Consider the following 15,842-nt stretch of genomic DNA (forward strand, 5'->3'; position numbering starts at 1 on the left):
GTACCTTTTTCTGTTTCTCTTCAGTCTTGTGGATGTAGATCAAATTTTTTGTTTAAGTCTGGTTTTTTTCTTAGAAACATATAGAATTCCTCTGTTTCATTGAATGACCATCTTCTTCCATTGAAAAAGATGCTAAACTTAGCTGGGTAGTTCATTCTTGGTTGCAGTCCTTGATCTTTTGCCTTACGGAATATCAGGTTCCAGGCCCTTCTATCTTTTAATGTGGAGGCAGCCAGATCTTGGGTGACCCTTATTGTGGCACCTTGGTATTTAAATTGTTTTTTTCTAGCTGCTTGCAGGATTTTCTCCTTTGTGTGGTAATTCTGCAGCTTAGCCACTATATTCCGTGGTGTTCTTTTTTTAGGGTCTATTTCAGAAGGAGTTCGATGAATTCTTTCCACATCTACTTTCCCTTCTGTTTCTATTATCTCTGGACAGTTCTCTTTGATAATTTCCTGTAAAATAGAATCTAGGCTCTTTTTTTGGTCATAGTTTTCTGGAAGTCCAATAATCCGCAGATTATCTCTCCTAGATCTATTTTCCAGGTCTATAGATTTTCCCAGTAAGTATTTGACGTTGTTCTCCAGCTTCTCATTTTTTTTGTTTTGTTTGACTGATTCTTGGGTTCTCTGTGAATCATTCATTTCTATTTGTTCCATCCTGACTTTTAAGGAGTTATTTTCTTCTTTCACAGTTTTTAGTTCTTTTTGTAAATGCCCAATTTCGTTTTAAAATGAATTATTTTGCTCTATTGAATTTTTTTCCATTTCCCTAATTTTTTTTTTGAGAATTATTTTCTTTTTCCAATTCAGAAATTCTATTTTCTTGAGACTTTTTTATCTTTTCCAATTCAGAAATCCTACTTTCCTGTGTTTTTTTAACCTTTTCTAATTCATAAATTTTGTTTCCCTGCATCTCCTGTGAATTCTTTATTTTTTCCAACTCCAATTTCAGGACGTTGTTATTCTCTATCATAGCTTCCCTTTCCTTTCCCCATTTTTCTTCAATCTCCCTCAATTTTTTAAGAGTTTCTTCTAGGAGAGAGTTATGTGATGGGGGGCAGGAATCGTTCCCCTTTGGGTTGTTATCTGCTGTCTCTCTGCTGTTAACTTCCTCGGGGTTGGATACCCGCTCTTTCTCTGTGTAGAAGGAATCTATGGTTTTTCTAGCTTTTTTGCTCATATTTAAAAAAATCTTTTGGGGTCTGTCCCTGGGGTAGGAAATAATTTATTTACTTCTTTACCAGCTTCCTCCCAGACTGGATGGATGCAGCGGCTCCTGCGCCTGAGCTAAGATAGAGCTCTGGGAGAGAGTTCCCCACCCCCTCCCTGGAAGTGCTTCAGAGGTGATTAGCACTGTTGTGCCCGAGGGCGTTGAATAGTAAAGACAGCACAAAGCCCAGCCTATGTGTCCGGGTGGGGCGTGGATGTCTGCAACAGGTGACGTGAAAAGCCCCTGTGCTCAAACTGGAAGTGTCTGCCAGAAACCGCGGTCCCTAGTTCAAAGGTTCCGCTTCTCTGGGACTTCCTGGAGCTGAGTTCCACTCCCTCCAGCTAAGCTAGGCAGTGTGTGTTGCCTTGGGCCGTATCCACCCACTTGTCAATCTCTTAACTATTCTTAGGTGGTAGCTGAGGCCACGCCCCCTGGTGCCGAGATCTGCTGAATCACCTCCAGGGTCCGGGGAAAATCTAATCTGAGTTTTAAAATATTTTGGCTTTCTCTTCTAAACTGCTAAATAATTAGCAGAGAAGAGCTAACAGCCTGTGCCAGATTCCTTTACCTCAGTGGCTTCTCTGATCCCAGAGCCCTTCCCAGCGCAATGGGCGCAGTATGGAGCACCCAGCCGTCCACACTGGCCTCTCCTCTTCCTCCCCTGGGGACCGACCCCGTCTGCCGAAACTCCAGATTCTCCTCAGCTGGTAAGTCGTGCTTCCAGTCCTTGTGGTATCTATCAGTCCTGGGCTTATTCTGAGGCTGATTTATCTAATTGGTTGTGAGGGAGTGAGGACCTTTACAGAGTTGTGTGTTTCTTCTCCGCCATCTTGGGGAATTTTTACTTTTTTCAATGAAATTAGGTATCATTAACAATCATCCTTTCTTGATGGACACCTGGACAACCCATTCCTTTCTGATTTTAATTCAAGGCTTCCTCTTTAAGAAGTGTCTTATTGTTGTTATTTATTTCATGGAAGTCAAATGAGGAAAAGGCTAAGCCCTTAGCTCCCTCAACTCTTTTGTTGGGGTTTCATATGTTCTAGGAGTTCATTTAGGGTTAGATTTTCTTTCCAAAAAAGGTATACTTGTTATGCCATAGTCTCCTTGAGCTGTTCTACCTCAGTTTCCCTGCACTAGTTTCCCTTATTGTCCTGCCTGAGTTTCCCTGAATTGTTCTATCTCAGTTTCCTTAACTATTCTGCCTCAGTCCCCTAAGTTGTAAAACCCCCCTGGTTCATTAAGACTGAGGACCATTTGCTCTAAGGTTATAAATTGTTAATGGGAGATGAGGAGCAGATCAGACATCCTGGCTCCTAGCTCCCTCTGCCTTCAAAGAATTTTTAACACTGTCCCTCTAAGAGATAAGATCATCCTGAATACTTCAACTGACATCCTTACTCACATGCTGACTTTGGTTTTCAGTAACAGTTTATTGCTTTCCTCATCCTGACAAAAAAACCAAACAAGTTCTGTAAGAACTTTTCCTGCTCTTGTTCTTTTGTTTGTTTGAAAGCTATAAAAGGGCTTGTCATTCTCCCATTCATCTCTGGATACTTTGAGACGAGAGTCCTGTCCAGTCAATTAAACTCTCCAATTAATAAAATATTAAAAACTCTCTAATCTCTATCTTGCCTCAGTTTCTCCAGCATTACATTTTGGAGGCCCCAGCGAGATAATAGAGACTGAGGATGGGATTAGAGATTAGAGACCTCTTGGTCATCAAGGCCTGGGGCGGCTCAGGATCTGAGTCTATTTCTAGACAAATCAGCCCTCTGGATTTCTCCAGAATCTCCGGGAAAAGAAGCAGCTCTTCAGCCGTGGACACGCCTTCAGATCGATTGATTCGGCTCTTGGGAGAGTAAGTTTTGTGTAAGTTAGACACCTGGCCTGCCTGTTCTGTCTGGTTATGCTATAGCATCTGTAAGCTCAGAATAATAATATGCAACGGGCATCAAAATTCTGAGTAGGGTATCATTCTGGGACGCTGGAAGATATCCTCTGGGTTGTTTTCTGTCTTACATGTTGTTAATTTTGTGACTGCAGTCTCTGTGAGTTTTGTTCTGTGTTCAGTGTGATGTTTGTTCTATGTTCTATGTGATTTGTCTGTTTTGTTAATGTAAGAGCTCTTTTAAGTTTTAGGAACTGTTAATCTTTTAACTTGTAAGTTTTAAGAACTGTGATTGAGAAATTTGGTAATTGGATATAAGGGACAGAAAGGTTAGACTATTCTGTCAGAAACAGCAGTGTTTAAAGAGAGTAGGAATTTTCCTCTGGTGATATAAGGATATCTGTTAACTCAGCCACATTATCATGAGAAACTCTGCTTCAAAAACAATAACTCCACTTGAATGTCTTCTTAGTCATTTTTCTGAGACATTTAAACATCATGATTATGGAATATCATGGAAAAAGACTAAACTAAAACTGTTTTGCCAGAAGGAGTGGCCTTCTTTTGGGGTAGGATGGCCCCCTGAAGGCTCCTTTGATAGGGAAATAGCATGGGCTGTGCACCGAGTAGTCACAGGTGAACTTGGACATCCAGATCAGTATCCCTATATTGATGTTTGACTGCAAGTTGTCTCTTACCCCCCTTCCTGGCTAAGGGCTGTGGCCATGACAAATGGTATTCGAGTTTTGGTCGCACAGTCCCTGAGGACAGACAAGGAAAGTTGCAAACTGCCAGCAGCTCAAACAAAAACAGAGAAAAAAGTCCTACAGGATTCTCTGAAAGATCACTTAGATAATCCCTTCCCCCATCTTATTTGGGTTCAGGTCTTTATCCTCCTTTGTCTGGAAATCCTGACCCTGGCCTTTCACTATCTGGGCCTTTATCCCCTTATCTTTCTCTGCCACCGTCTTCCCCTGCCTCTGTTTCTTCCCCTTCCTCCTTTTCTTCTCCCACTTCTGTTTCTTCTCCTGCTGGCATACTGGGGCTTGGTATGGCCAGTACAGAAGTGCTGACTCCTGCCCTTTTGCCTACTCCCTCCCCCATCTCCCTCTCCTCTCTCTCTCTCTCTCTCTCTCTCTCTCTCTCTCTCTCTCTCTCTCTCTCTCTCTCTCCTCTCTCTCTCTCTCTCTCTCTCTCTCTCTCTCTCTCTCTCTCTCTCCTTCCTGCCCTAGAGGTGGAGTAGAATACAATGCTTCGGGATCTGTCCAGTCAACTCCAGTTCTCCTCAGAACTGTTCTGCCTCTAAGGGAGATGAAGGAGACAGAAGGAGTTCCATTCTTAAAAGCATTTCTTTTCTCTCTTAAACTCTGGGACTGATTTAAAAAAAAAAAGAAAAGAAAAAAGAAAAGAAAAGAGAGAGAATTTTTTTGAATGAGGGAAGGGTGACCACATGGAATACTTTCCTATCTTCTCCTCCTCCACCCCCAAAAGGTGTTTCCTGCTGGGTTGTTTTTTTTTCAGTGATTTAAAGAGAAAGACTCAAGTTTAGATTAATTGATTGAATATTTGTTTCTTGATACAAAATGGGCTTTATTGTTTGAGGAATATGGTCATAAATGTGATCCATACTAAACGTTTAATTGCTATTTTAAGAACTTCTTGAATTCTTGTATGTGGTATTTGGACATTCTATATAAGTTTAAAAAGATTATATTGGGTCATCCTGAGATTATTTAAAGAGCCTCAAGAATAATAGTTTTTTTCTTTGTCCTTTTGAAAAGGTTTCTGTTAAGGACAATATGCAATTTGGGATATTTTTCTATGTATTGGGTATTTTAAAAGCAAACTGATAATTGTTTAAGTTGTGAACTTACTGAGACAAAATTAAAAGGGAGGCCAGCAAAGCTGTATTGGGACCTGGAGGAGGATCTGTGGAAGAGCATCGTGCTCAGATTGAAGCCAGTTTTCCCTCTGAAAGACCTTCTTGGGACCCCAACTCCCAGCAGGTTTGTACTGGGCTCTCTGCTTATCACAGATACCTTCTCCAGGGTCTTAAAGCCTATTAACATGACCAAGATTTCTGAAGTTACTCAGGGTTCAGAAGAATCCCCCGGAGCATTTTTAGAAAGGTTGTATGAAGCTTACTGAACTTATACCACAATTGACCCAGAAGCTCCCCAGAACTATGGATCTGTGAATATTGCATTTGTTAGTCAATCTGCTCCAGACATATACAGAAAATTACAGAAGCAGGAAGGATTTGAGGGCATGAACTAGTAGCAATGGCTCTCTTGGAGTGTCTATTTGGGGTATGTTCTCAAGTCTGGTCACCAGTCCCTGTCTTCTGAATGTATTCAGGCTATCCTATCTATTCCAGTCCCCGCTACTAAGAAACAGATTCGGGAATTTTTGGGAACAGCTGGATATTGTCACCTATGGATTTCTTCTTTTGCTGAGATAGCAAAAGCTCTTTATTCTGTCACAGCTGGACAGGGTCCCCTTGTGTGGGGCTCTGTGGAATAAGCTGCCTTTGATTGTCTCAGGACCGCCCTTATCAAGGCCCCTGCCCTAGCTCTTCCTGATATCACACATATCACAAAGCCCTTTCATCTTTTTTGTGGCAGAAGCTAGAGGTGTTGTGAAGGGTGTTTGGACTCAAACTCTTGGGCCCCGGTGACGGCCTGTTGCATAAATCTCTAAGTGTTTGAATTCTGTAGCAGCTGGGTGGCCTCCCTGTCTTAGGGCCATAGCAGCGACTGCCCTCCTGGTAAAGGAAGCTGACAAGCTTTCCTTGGGCCAGTCTCTCTCTATCTTCACCCCTCACTCTATTGAGGCTCTGCTCAGGTCTGCCCCTGACAGGTGGCTCTCTAATGCTCATTACCCACTTGCTTCTCAATTACCCTAGTCTCACTTTCTCTAAATCGTCTGCCCTGAACCCTGACACCTTGCTCCCAGATCCTAGTTCTGACTCAGTCCCCGTGCATGACTGCTTCCAGCTCCTTGAGGAGTCTCAGTCAGCAAGGCCTGACCTTTCTGACGTCCTGCTGAAAAACCCTGACCTGATTCTTTTTACTGATGGGAGCAGTTTTGTTGTGGGGGACACCCGTGTTTCTGGGGCAGCAGTGGTGCATTATCCTTCTTCTCTCTCTACCCTTTGGTCTTCTTCCCTCCCCTCCGCATCATCTTCCCAGAAAGCAGAAATCGTGGCTTTAACCTTTTTTTTTTTTTTTTTTTTTTTTTTATTGCCCTGTGCATAGCAAAAAGAAAATCAGCTAATATCTACACTGACAGCCACTATGCAACAGTTCATGTCCACGCCTCTCTTTACAAAGAAAGGGGCCTGTTGACATCCGCTGGGAGGGAAATTAAAAATAAGGCAGAGATACTTTCCCTGCTGGATTCTATCTGGTTACCCTTCTCTGTTTCTATTATTCATTGCTCAGCTCACCAATCTGGTGAGACAATGGAAGCAGTGGGGAATCAGGCTGGCGATGCATCAGATCGCCCAGCCGCCATCTCCTCCCCCACCTATTCCTTGCCTTTGGCAATCACTCCCCTTCAGAGGATTCTTTCCCTTCTCAGAGGGGAGGTCAGAGGGAGGGAGCTTGGTGGTACATAGAGGACAAGATTTTTATTCCACAAGCTTTAAGTAGAATGCTAGTGAAGGACTTGCATGATTTCACTCATTTGTGTGAAAAGAAAATGCATCAGTTATTGAGCAGATATTATATAAAGGATGTTAGCCAATTGATCAGAAGTTACATTCATAGATGTAACACTTATGCTAGAGTAAATATGCAAAGAATTAAGGAAGCCCTTGTGGTAATCAGGCTTAAGGGACACATCCCTGGGGAAAGATGGGAAGTAGATTATACTGAGGTACAGACGTCAACAACTGGGTACAAATACCTATTAGTTTTTGTCGATACTTTTTCAGGTTGGACAGAAGCCTCCCCCACCTGAAATGAAACAGCTCTCACAGTGGTCAAAAAGATACTAAATGAGTTACTGCCCAGCTTTGGTCTTCCAGTAACCATAGGGCCTGATAACAGACCTGCCTTTGTTGCCAAAATATCACAAGGCATAAGCAAGGCCCTGGGCATCGATTGGAAGCTCCACTGTGCTTACCAACCTCAGAGCTCTGGGCAAGTAGAGAGAATGAATAGAACACTTAAGGAGTTCCTTACAAAGCTCTTCTTAGAGACTCAGAGCTCTTGCGTCTCACTCCTGCCATTTGCACTACTGAGGAGTAGATGCACTCCCAACAGACTGGGTTTAACTCCGTTTGAAATTCTGTTTGGGAGGCCACCTCCAATTTTACCCGTGGTCATTATATGTTCATATAATGGCTGAAGTATCTAACTCCTACCTTATCAAATTTCTACAGGCCCTGCAGAAAACCGTGAAGGACATCTCACACCTCCTACGAGAAGCCCTTCCAGTTCCCTTCTCTGAACCAGCACATCCATTTCAGCGTAGCGATGCAGTCCTGATAAAGAAATTTTCTTTTCTTTCCTTTTGTAAATTTTTTAAATTAATTTTTATAATTATAACATTTTCTTTGACAGTATATATTCATAGGTAATTATTTTTTTTTTTACAACATTATCCATTGTACTCCCTTCTGTTCCTAATTTTTCCCCTCTTTCCCTCCACCCCCTAGATGGCAGGCATTCCCATACGTATTAAATATTTTATAGTATATCCTAGGTACAATATATATGTGCAGAACCGAATTTTGTTGTTGTTGTTATTGCAAAGGAAGAATTGTATTCGGAAGCTAAAAATAATCTGGGAAGAAAAACAAAACAAAACAAAACAAAACAGTGCTCACAGTTTATACTCATTTCCCAGTGTTCCTGTTCTGGATGTAGATGATTCTGTCCATCATTATCAATTGGAATTGAATTAGCTCTTCTCTATGTTTAAGATATCCACTTCCATCAGAATACATCTTCATACAGTATCATTGTTGAAATGTATAATGATCTTCTGGTTGTGCTCGTTTCACTCAGCATCAGTTGATGTAAGTCTCTCCAAGACTCTCTATATTCCTCCTGTTGGTCATTTCTTACAGAACAATAATATTCCATAACATTCATATACCATAATTTATCCAACCATTCTCCAATTGATGGACATCCATTCATCTTCCAGCTTCTAGCCACTATGAAAAGGGCTGCCACAAACATTTTGGCACATACAGGTCCCTTTCCCTTCTTTAGTATTTCCTTGGGATATAAGACCAGTAGAAGCACTGCTGGGTCAAAGGGTATGCAGATTTTGATAACTTTTTGGGCATAATTCCAGATTGCTCTCCAGAATGGTTGGATTCTTTCACAACTCCACCAACAATGTATTACTGTCCCAGTTTTCCCACATCCCCTCCAACATTCATCATTATTTGTTCCTGTCATCTTAGCCAATCTGACAGGTGTGTAATGATATCTCAGAGTTGTCTTAATTTGCATTTCTCTGATTCATAGTGATTTGGAACACTTTCATATGAGTGGAAATAGTTTTAATTTCATCATCTGAAAATTGTCTGTTCATATCCTTTGACCATTTATCAATTGGAGAATGGCTTGATTTCTTATAAATTAAAGTCAATTCTCTGTATATTTTGGAGATGAGGCCTTTATCAGAACCTTTAACTGTAAAAATGTTTTCCCAATTTGTTACTTCCCTTCTAATCTTGTTTGCATTAGTTTTGTTTGTGCAGAAACTTTTTAATTTGGTGTAATCAAAATGTTCTATTTTGTGATCAATAAAGGTCTCTAGTTCTCCCTTGGACACAAACTCCTTCCTCCTCCACAGGTTTGAGAGGTAAACTATCCCATGTTCGTCCAATTTATTTATGATTTCATTCTTTATGCCTAAATCTTGGACCCATTTTGATCTTATCTTAGTATGTGGTGTTAAATGTGGGTCCATGCCTAGTTTCTGCCATACTAATTTCCAGTTTTCCCAGCAGTTTTTGTCAAATAATGAATTCTTATCCCAAAAGTTGGGATCTTTGGGTTTGTCAAACACTAGATTGCTATTTTTATTCACTATCTTGCCCTGTGAACCTAACTTATTCCACTGATCAACTAGTCTATTTCTTAGCCAATACCAAATGGTTTTGGTGACTGTTGCTTTATAATATAGTTCTAGATCAGGTACAGCTATACCTCCTTCACTTAATTTTTTTTTCATTGCTTCCCTTGAAATTCTTGACCTTTTGTTGTTCCATATGAATTCTGTTGTTATTTTTTCTAGGTCATTAAAATAGTTTCTTGGGAGTCTGAATGGTATAGCACTAAATAAATAGATAAGTTTAGGGAGTATTGTCATTTTAATTATATTTGCTCGGACTATCCAAGAGCACTGAATGTCTTTCCAATTATTTAAATCTGACTTTATTTTTGTGGCAAGTGTTTTGTAATTTTGCTCATATAATTCCTGACTCTCCTTTGGTAGATATATTCCCAAATATTTTATACTATTGACCTTTATTTTGAATGGAATTTCTCTTTGTATCTCTTCTGTTGGATTGTGTTGGTATTGTATAAAAATGCTGAGGATTTATGTGGATTTATTTTGTATCCTGCAACTTTGCTAAAATTCTGAACTATTTCTAATAGCTTTTTAGCAGAGTTTTAGGGGTTCTCTAAGTATACCATCATGTCATCTGCGAAAAGTGATACTTTGATTTCCTCATTTCCTACACTAATTCCTTGAATCTCTTTCTCGGCTCTTATTGCCGAGGCTAGAGTTTCTAGTACTATATTGAAAAGTAATGGGGATAGTGGGCAACCTTGTTTCACTCCTGATCTTATAGGGAAAGGTTCTAGTTTATCGCCATTACATATGATGTTTACTGAAGGTTTTAAATATATGTTTGTTATTATTTTAAGGAATAGTCCATTTATTCCTATATTCTCAAGCATTTTTAGTAGGAATGGATGTTGGATTTTATCAAATGCTTTTTCTGCATCTATTGAGATGATCATATTGTTTTTATTAATTTGATTATTAATATGGTCAATTATACTAATAGTTTTCCTAATATTAAACCAGCCCTGCATTCCTGGTATAAATCCCACTTGGTCATAGTGTATTATCCTGGGGATGATTTTCTGAAGTCCATTTGCTAATATCTTATTTAAGATTTTAGCATCGATATTCATTAAGGAAATTGGTCTATAGTTTTCTTTCTTAGTTTTCGATTTACCTGGTTTAGGTATCAGTACCATGTCTGTGTCATAGAAGGAATTTGGTAGGACTCCTTCAATCCCTATTTTTTCAAATAATTTACATAGCATTGGAGTTAGTTGTTCTTTAAATGTTTGGTAGAATTCACATGTAAATCCATCTGGTCCTGGGGACTTTTTCTTAGGGAGTTGCTTAATAGCTTTTTCTATTTCTTTTTTCTGAGATGGGACTATGTAGACTACTTACTTCTTCCTCTGTTAATCTGGGCAAGCTATATTTTTGAAAGTATTCTTCCATTTCATTTAAGTTATCGAATTTATCAGCATAAAGTTGAGCAAAGTAGCTCCTAACTATTGTTCTAATTTCCTCTTCATTAGGGGTGAGTTCTCCCTTTTCATTTTCAAGACTAACAATTTGCTTTTTCTCTTTCCTTTTTAAAATCAGGTTTACTAAGGGTTTGTCTATTTTGTTGGTTTTTTCATAGAACCAACTCTTAGTTTTATTAATTAATTCAATAGTTTTTTTACTTTCAATTTTATTAATCTCACCTTTTAATTTTAGAATTTCAAGTTTTGTGTTTGTCTGGGGGTTTTTAATTTGTTCCTTTTCTAGCAATTTTAGTTGTGAGCCCAATTCGTTGTCCCTCTCTTTCTCTATTTTATGCAAGTAGGCCTATAGAGATATAAAACTTCCCCTTATTACTGCTTTGGCTGTGTCCCACATATTTTGGTATGATGTCTCACTATTGTCATTTTCTTGGGTGAAGTTATTATGTCTATGATTTGCTGTTTTACCCAATCATTCTTTAGTATAAAATTATTTAATTTCCAATTATTTTTTGGTCTATTTTCCCCTGGCTTTTTATTAAATGTAATTTTGCTTGCATTGTGGTCTGAAAAGGATGCATTTACTATTTTTGCCTTATTGCATTTGATTTTGAGGTTTTTATGCCCTAGTATATGATCAATTTTTGTATAGGTTCCATGAACTGCTGAGAAGAAAGTATACTCCTTTGTGTCTCCATTTAGCTTTCACCAAAGATCTATCATATCAAACTTTTCTAGTATTCTATTTACCTCTTTGACTTTTTTCTTATTTATTTTGTGGTTTAATTTATCTAATTCTGAGAGTGCAAAGTTGAGATCTCCCACTATTATAGTTTTGCTATCTATTTCCTCTTGCAGCTCTCTTAATTTCTCTTTTAAGAATTTAGATGCTGCACCACTTGGTGCATACATGTTTAATATAGATACTGCTTCATTATTGATGCTGCCCTTTAGCAGGATATAATGCCCTTCCTTATCTCTTTTAATTAGATCAATTTTTGTTTTTGCTTGATCTGAGATGAGGATGGCTACTCCTGCTTTTTTGGTTTTTCCTGAAGCATAATAGATTCTGCTCCACCCTTTTACTTTTAGTTTGAATGTCTCACCCTGTTTCAGGTGTGTTTCCTGTAAACAACATATAGTAGGATTCTGACTTTTAATCCAGTCTGCTAACTGCTTCCTCTTTATGAGGCAGTTTGCCCCATTCACATTTATGGTTAGAAGGACTAATTCTATATTGCTTGCCATCCTATTAACCCCTGCTTATGCTTTTCCCCTTTCCTTCACTCTTACCCCCCTACCCAGTATTAAAATTGTGAACACCACTTGCTTTTCACAGCCCTCCCTTTTTAGGATCCCTCCCCCACCTTAAAGTTCCTCCCCTTATTTTACCCCTTTTCCTTGAAATTTCGGTATTGCCTTCCCCTTAGCTTACTCCTTCCCTTTCACTTTTCAATGAAGTGGAAGAAGTTTCACCATAAATCGAATATGTCTATTGATACACACTATGTTCATCTCCCTCTCTTTCTCTCAGATATAACAGGTTACCTTTGCCTCTTCATGAGATGTAGTACCACCACTTTACACTTTTTTATGATATAATTTCCTTTCCACCTCTAGTTTCTAAGACAAATTGTACATATGTTCTTTACATATTTTTTTGGCAGAAGTATAGTTCTCAAGATTTCTTTTTACCGTTTTAGAAATCTCTTGAGTTCTGTATTTGAAGATCAAACCTTTTATGTAAGTCTGGTTTTTTCATCAAAAATAGATGGAATTCATTTATTTTGTTAAATGTCCATCTGCTTCCCTGGAAAACGATGCTCATTCTTGCTGGGTAAGTTATTCTTGGCTGCATACCAAGTTCCTTAGCCTTTTGGAATATCATGTTCCAGGCCCTTCGTTCTTTTAATGTGGATGCTGCTAGATCCTGGGTTATCCTTATTGTGTATCCTCCATATCTGAATTGCTTTTTTCTAGCAGCTTCCAATATCTTTTCCTTTGTCTGATGGTTCTTGAACTTGGCCACTATATTTCTTGCCATTTTGATTTTAGGGTCCCTTTCAGTAGGTGGTCGATGAATTTTTTCAATGTCTATTTTACCCTCTGTTTCCAGAATGTCTGGGCAGTTCTCTTTGATAATTTCCTCGAAAATGGTGTCCAAGCTCTTTTTTTCCTCACATTTTTCAGGGAGTCTGATTATTCTCAAATTGTCTGTGCTGGATCTGTTTTCCAGGTCTGTTGTATTTCTAATAAGGTACTTGACATTCTTTTCAATTGTTTCATTTCTCTGGTTTTGCTTGACTACCTCTTGGTTTCTCCTTCAGTCATTCATTTCTACTTTTTCGAGTCTAATTTTCAATGATATATTTTCTTCACTCACTTTTTAAATATCTTTTTGTAATTGTCCAATTGAGTTTTTATCTTCTATGGAATTTTTTTCCATTTTATCCATTTTATTTTTTAGAGAGCTCTTTTCTTTTTCCAGCTCACTAATCCTGTTTTCCTTGGAGTTGTTTACCTTTTCCAGCTCACTAATCTTGTTTCTCAATGATTTGCTTTCTTTATCCACTCTGTCTTTAAATACATGGGATGACTTCTCCAGGCTCTCTTGCCAAGCTTCCCACTTCTCTTCTAGCTCTCTTGTGAGAGCCTTTTGATTTCCTCTATGAGATTCTTTTGTATTGAGAAGCAGCTCATATACCCCTTAGGGGATTCCTCTGGGGACAGTCTGTTTTTAGTCTCCTCAGTGTTTGAAGTCTGCTCTCTCTCCATACAAAAGCTGTCAATGGTTAGAGCCCTTTTGAATTTTTTGTTCATTTTGTCAGAAGGGGAATCAAAGAAAACAAATTGACAAGAGAAACAATTGGTCTGTTTTGCGGGGGATGGGGCTGGATGGTATTAATGGGCTTCCTGTTCAGACTCGGGGGGAGAGCAGCAGCAAGGCACTAACTGGACAGCGATGGCTGTGCTGTGTCTGGGCTCTGAGGCTCTGAGAACGCGCTGAGTCCAGGTGGGGGTTGGGGGTAGCCGGGTTCTGAGAGACACTAGCTTTTCGGGGTTTTAATCTTCACTTCTGGTGTTTACACCCTCTCTGCTGCTCCTGGCTTGCTGCCAAGATGGAGTATCTACAGTGAGATAAAAGCCTTTGCACAGAAACGGCAGAGAATGTACCCCTCCCCCTCTGGTCTGAGCTGTGTGAGCTGCCTGTCTCGCTCTGGCTGCCTGCTCTCAGTCTGTACCCAGTCTGTTCGTCCCCTCCCCAGAGCAAACACAGACCTTTTCTGGCGACTTTCAAGGATGTCTTCTCTTGGTGATTATTTGTGGGTTTCTTTCTGGGTCAAGCATTAACTCTGAGGCTTGTCATGAAGTAAGTCCTGAGAGAAAACACGGAGCTCAAGTCTGCCTCCACGCTGCCATCTTGGCCGGAAGTCCTAATCTCCTGGTCACCAGAGGACTTTAGTGGAGGTAGGATGCCTGGCCCACATTGGACGCCAAATGCTGGAACTCTGTCTTCCCAGAAATCAGCTGGAGTCAGGATCACCAAAAGTCTTTATTCTTGGTCTTTTGAGGTCACCCTCAGGGATTAGATCTAGTAATCTCCACACCACCTTCCTCTCTATCCACCCCAAGGAGAATCAAAATTTTTAAAGAAAAAAATTAAGTGCCTTAAGGTTAGATTTAAATTCAAGTTTTTTTAATTCCAAGTTCAAATACTGATCCACTGCACTCATCCTACTTTCCTTCCAAGACTGTGATGCAAAAAAATAATAAAAGAAACAATTTCAGAAGAAAAAAATCTGAAATTTGTATAAACAAATGCAGATCAAAGTGAGTACAACCAGAACAATTTATACTATAAAAAGATTAGAAAAACAGAGAAATTTGAGACACTTAAGAATTCTGATTAATCATAGTTCCAGAGAATCATTGATAGAAAATGCATCAGAAAAGAGATGGATTAAATATCCAGAATAAGACATGATTGGGGTAAAGCCTTTATTAGTCAGTCAGTTAATAAACTGGTATTAAGTACAGCTGGCAATTTGTTGTACTTAACAATACAAGTTTGTTGCAGGAATTTTCTTTTTCTTTTCAGAATGGACCTAAGAGAAATAACAATGTATGCTAGATAATTGAAAAAATAAAATTTAACTTTTATATATATATATATATATAAATATAAATATATATATATACATATATATATAAATATAAATATATATATACATATATATATATATATAAATATAAATATAAATATAAATATATATATATATATATATATATATATATATATATATATATATATATATATATATATATGATGATAGAAGCTACAATCTGCTGGAGAAGACAGAAGGATATGCAATCAAGGGTCCAGGTAGACTTTGGCGAGAAGAAGGGCACCTCTTTGTCAGGAATTGGAGAAAAAGAGAAGAAATTTGGGCTTGATTTCAAGGAGCTTAAAGATAAAAAGGAGAAAAGGAACATCATATCAAATGGCTTCAATTTTATCAGCAAATTGAGTGGTAAGGTTTTCAGATAAGACACAAAAGGAGAGGAATGGAGGCTTGAGAAGGAAAGAAGTTTTGGAATAGGATACAAAGTAAATCCACATAAATCCTCAGCATTTTTATACAATACCAACACAATCCAACAGCAAGAGATACAAAGAGAAATTCCATTCAACATAACTGTTGATTGTATAAAATATTTAGGAATATATCTACCAAAGGAAAGTCAGGAATTATATAAGCAAAATTACAAAACACTTTCCACAAAAATTAAGTGAGAATTAAATAATTGGAAAGACATTAAGTGCTCTTGGATAGGCTGAGCGAATATAATTAAGATGACAATACTCCCTAAACTAATCTATTTATTTAGTGCTATACCATTCAGACTCCCAAGAAACTATTTTAATGACCTAGAAAAAATAACAAAATTCATATGGAACAAGAAAAGGTCGAGAATTTCAAGGGAAGTAATGAAAAAAAATTAAATGAAGGTGGTCTAGCTGTACCTGATCTAGAACTATATTATAAAGCAACAGTCACCAAAACCATTTTGTATTGGCTAAGAAATAGACTAGTTGATCAATGGAATAGGTTAGGTTCACAGGGCAAGGTAGTGAATAAAAATAGCAATCTAGTATTTGAGAAACCCAAAGATCCCTACTTTTGGGATAAGAATTCATTATTTGACAAAAACTG

The 15,842-nt window shown here is 38.5% G+C and overlaps 1 long non-coding RNA gene across 1 annotated transcript; it reads left to right on the forward strand.

Annotated features, from left to right (window-relative positions):
* Positions 1-1,606: 1,606 nt before the first annotated feature.
* On the forward strand, positions 1,607-7,751 carry LOC141553497 (uncharacterized). Its single transcript, XR_012485479.1, has 3 exons — positions 1,607-1,919; positions 3,002-3,084; positions 7,491-7,751. It is a non-coding gene; the product is annotated as an uncharacterized LOC141553497 (long non-coding RNA).
* The last annotated feature ends 8,091 nt before the right edge of the window (positions 7,752-15,842 follow it).

The sequence above is a fragment of the Sminthopsis crassicaudata genome, chromosome 2 (genome assembly GCF_048593235.1).
Source record: "Sminthopsis crassicaudata isolate SCR6 chromosome 2, ASM4859323v1, whole genome shotgun sequence".
In the NCBI taxonomy this organism is placed as follows: Eukaryota; Metazoa; Chordata; class Mammalia; order Dasyuromorphia; family Dasyuridae; genus Sminthopsis; species Sminthopsis crassicaudata.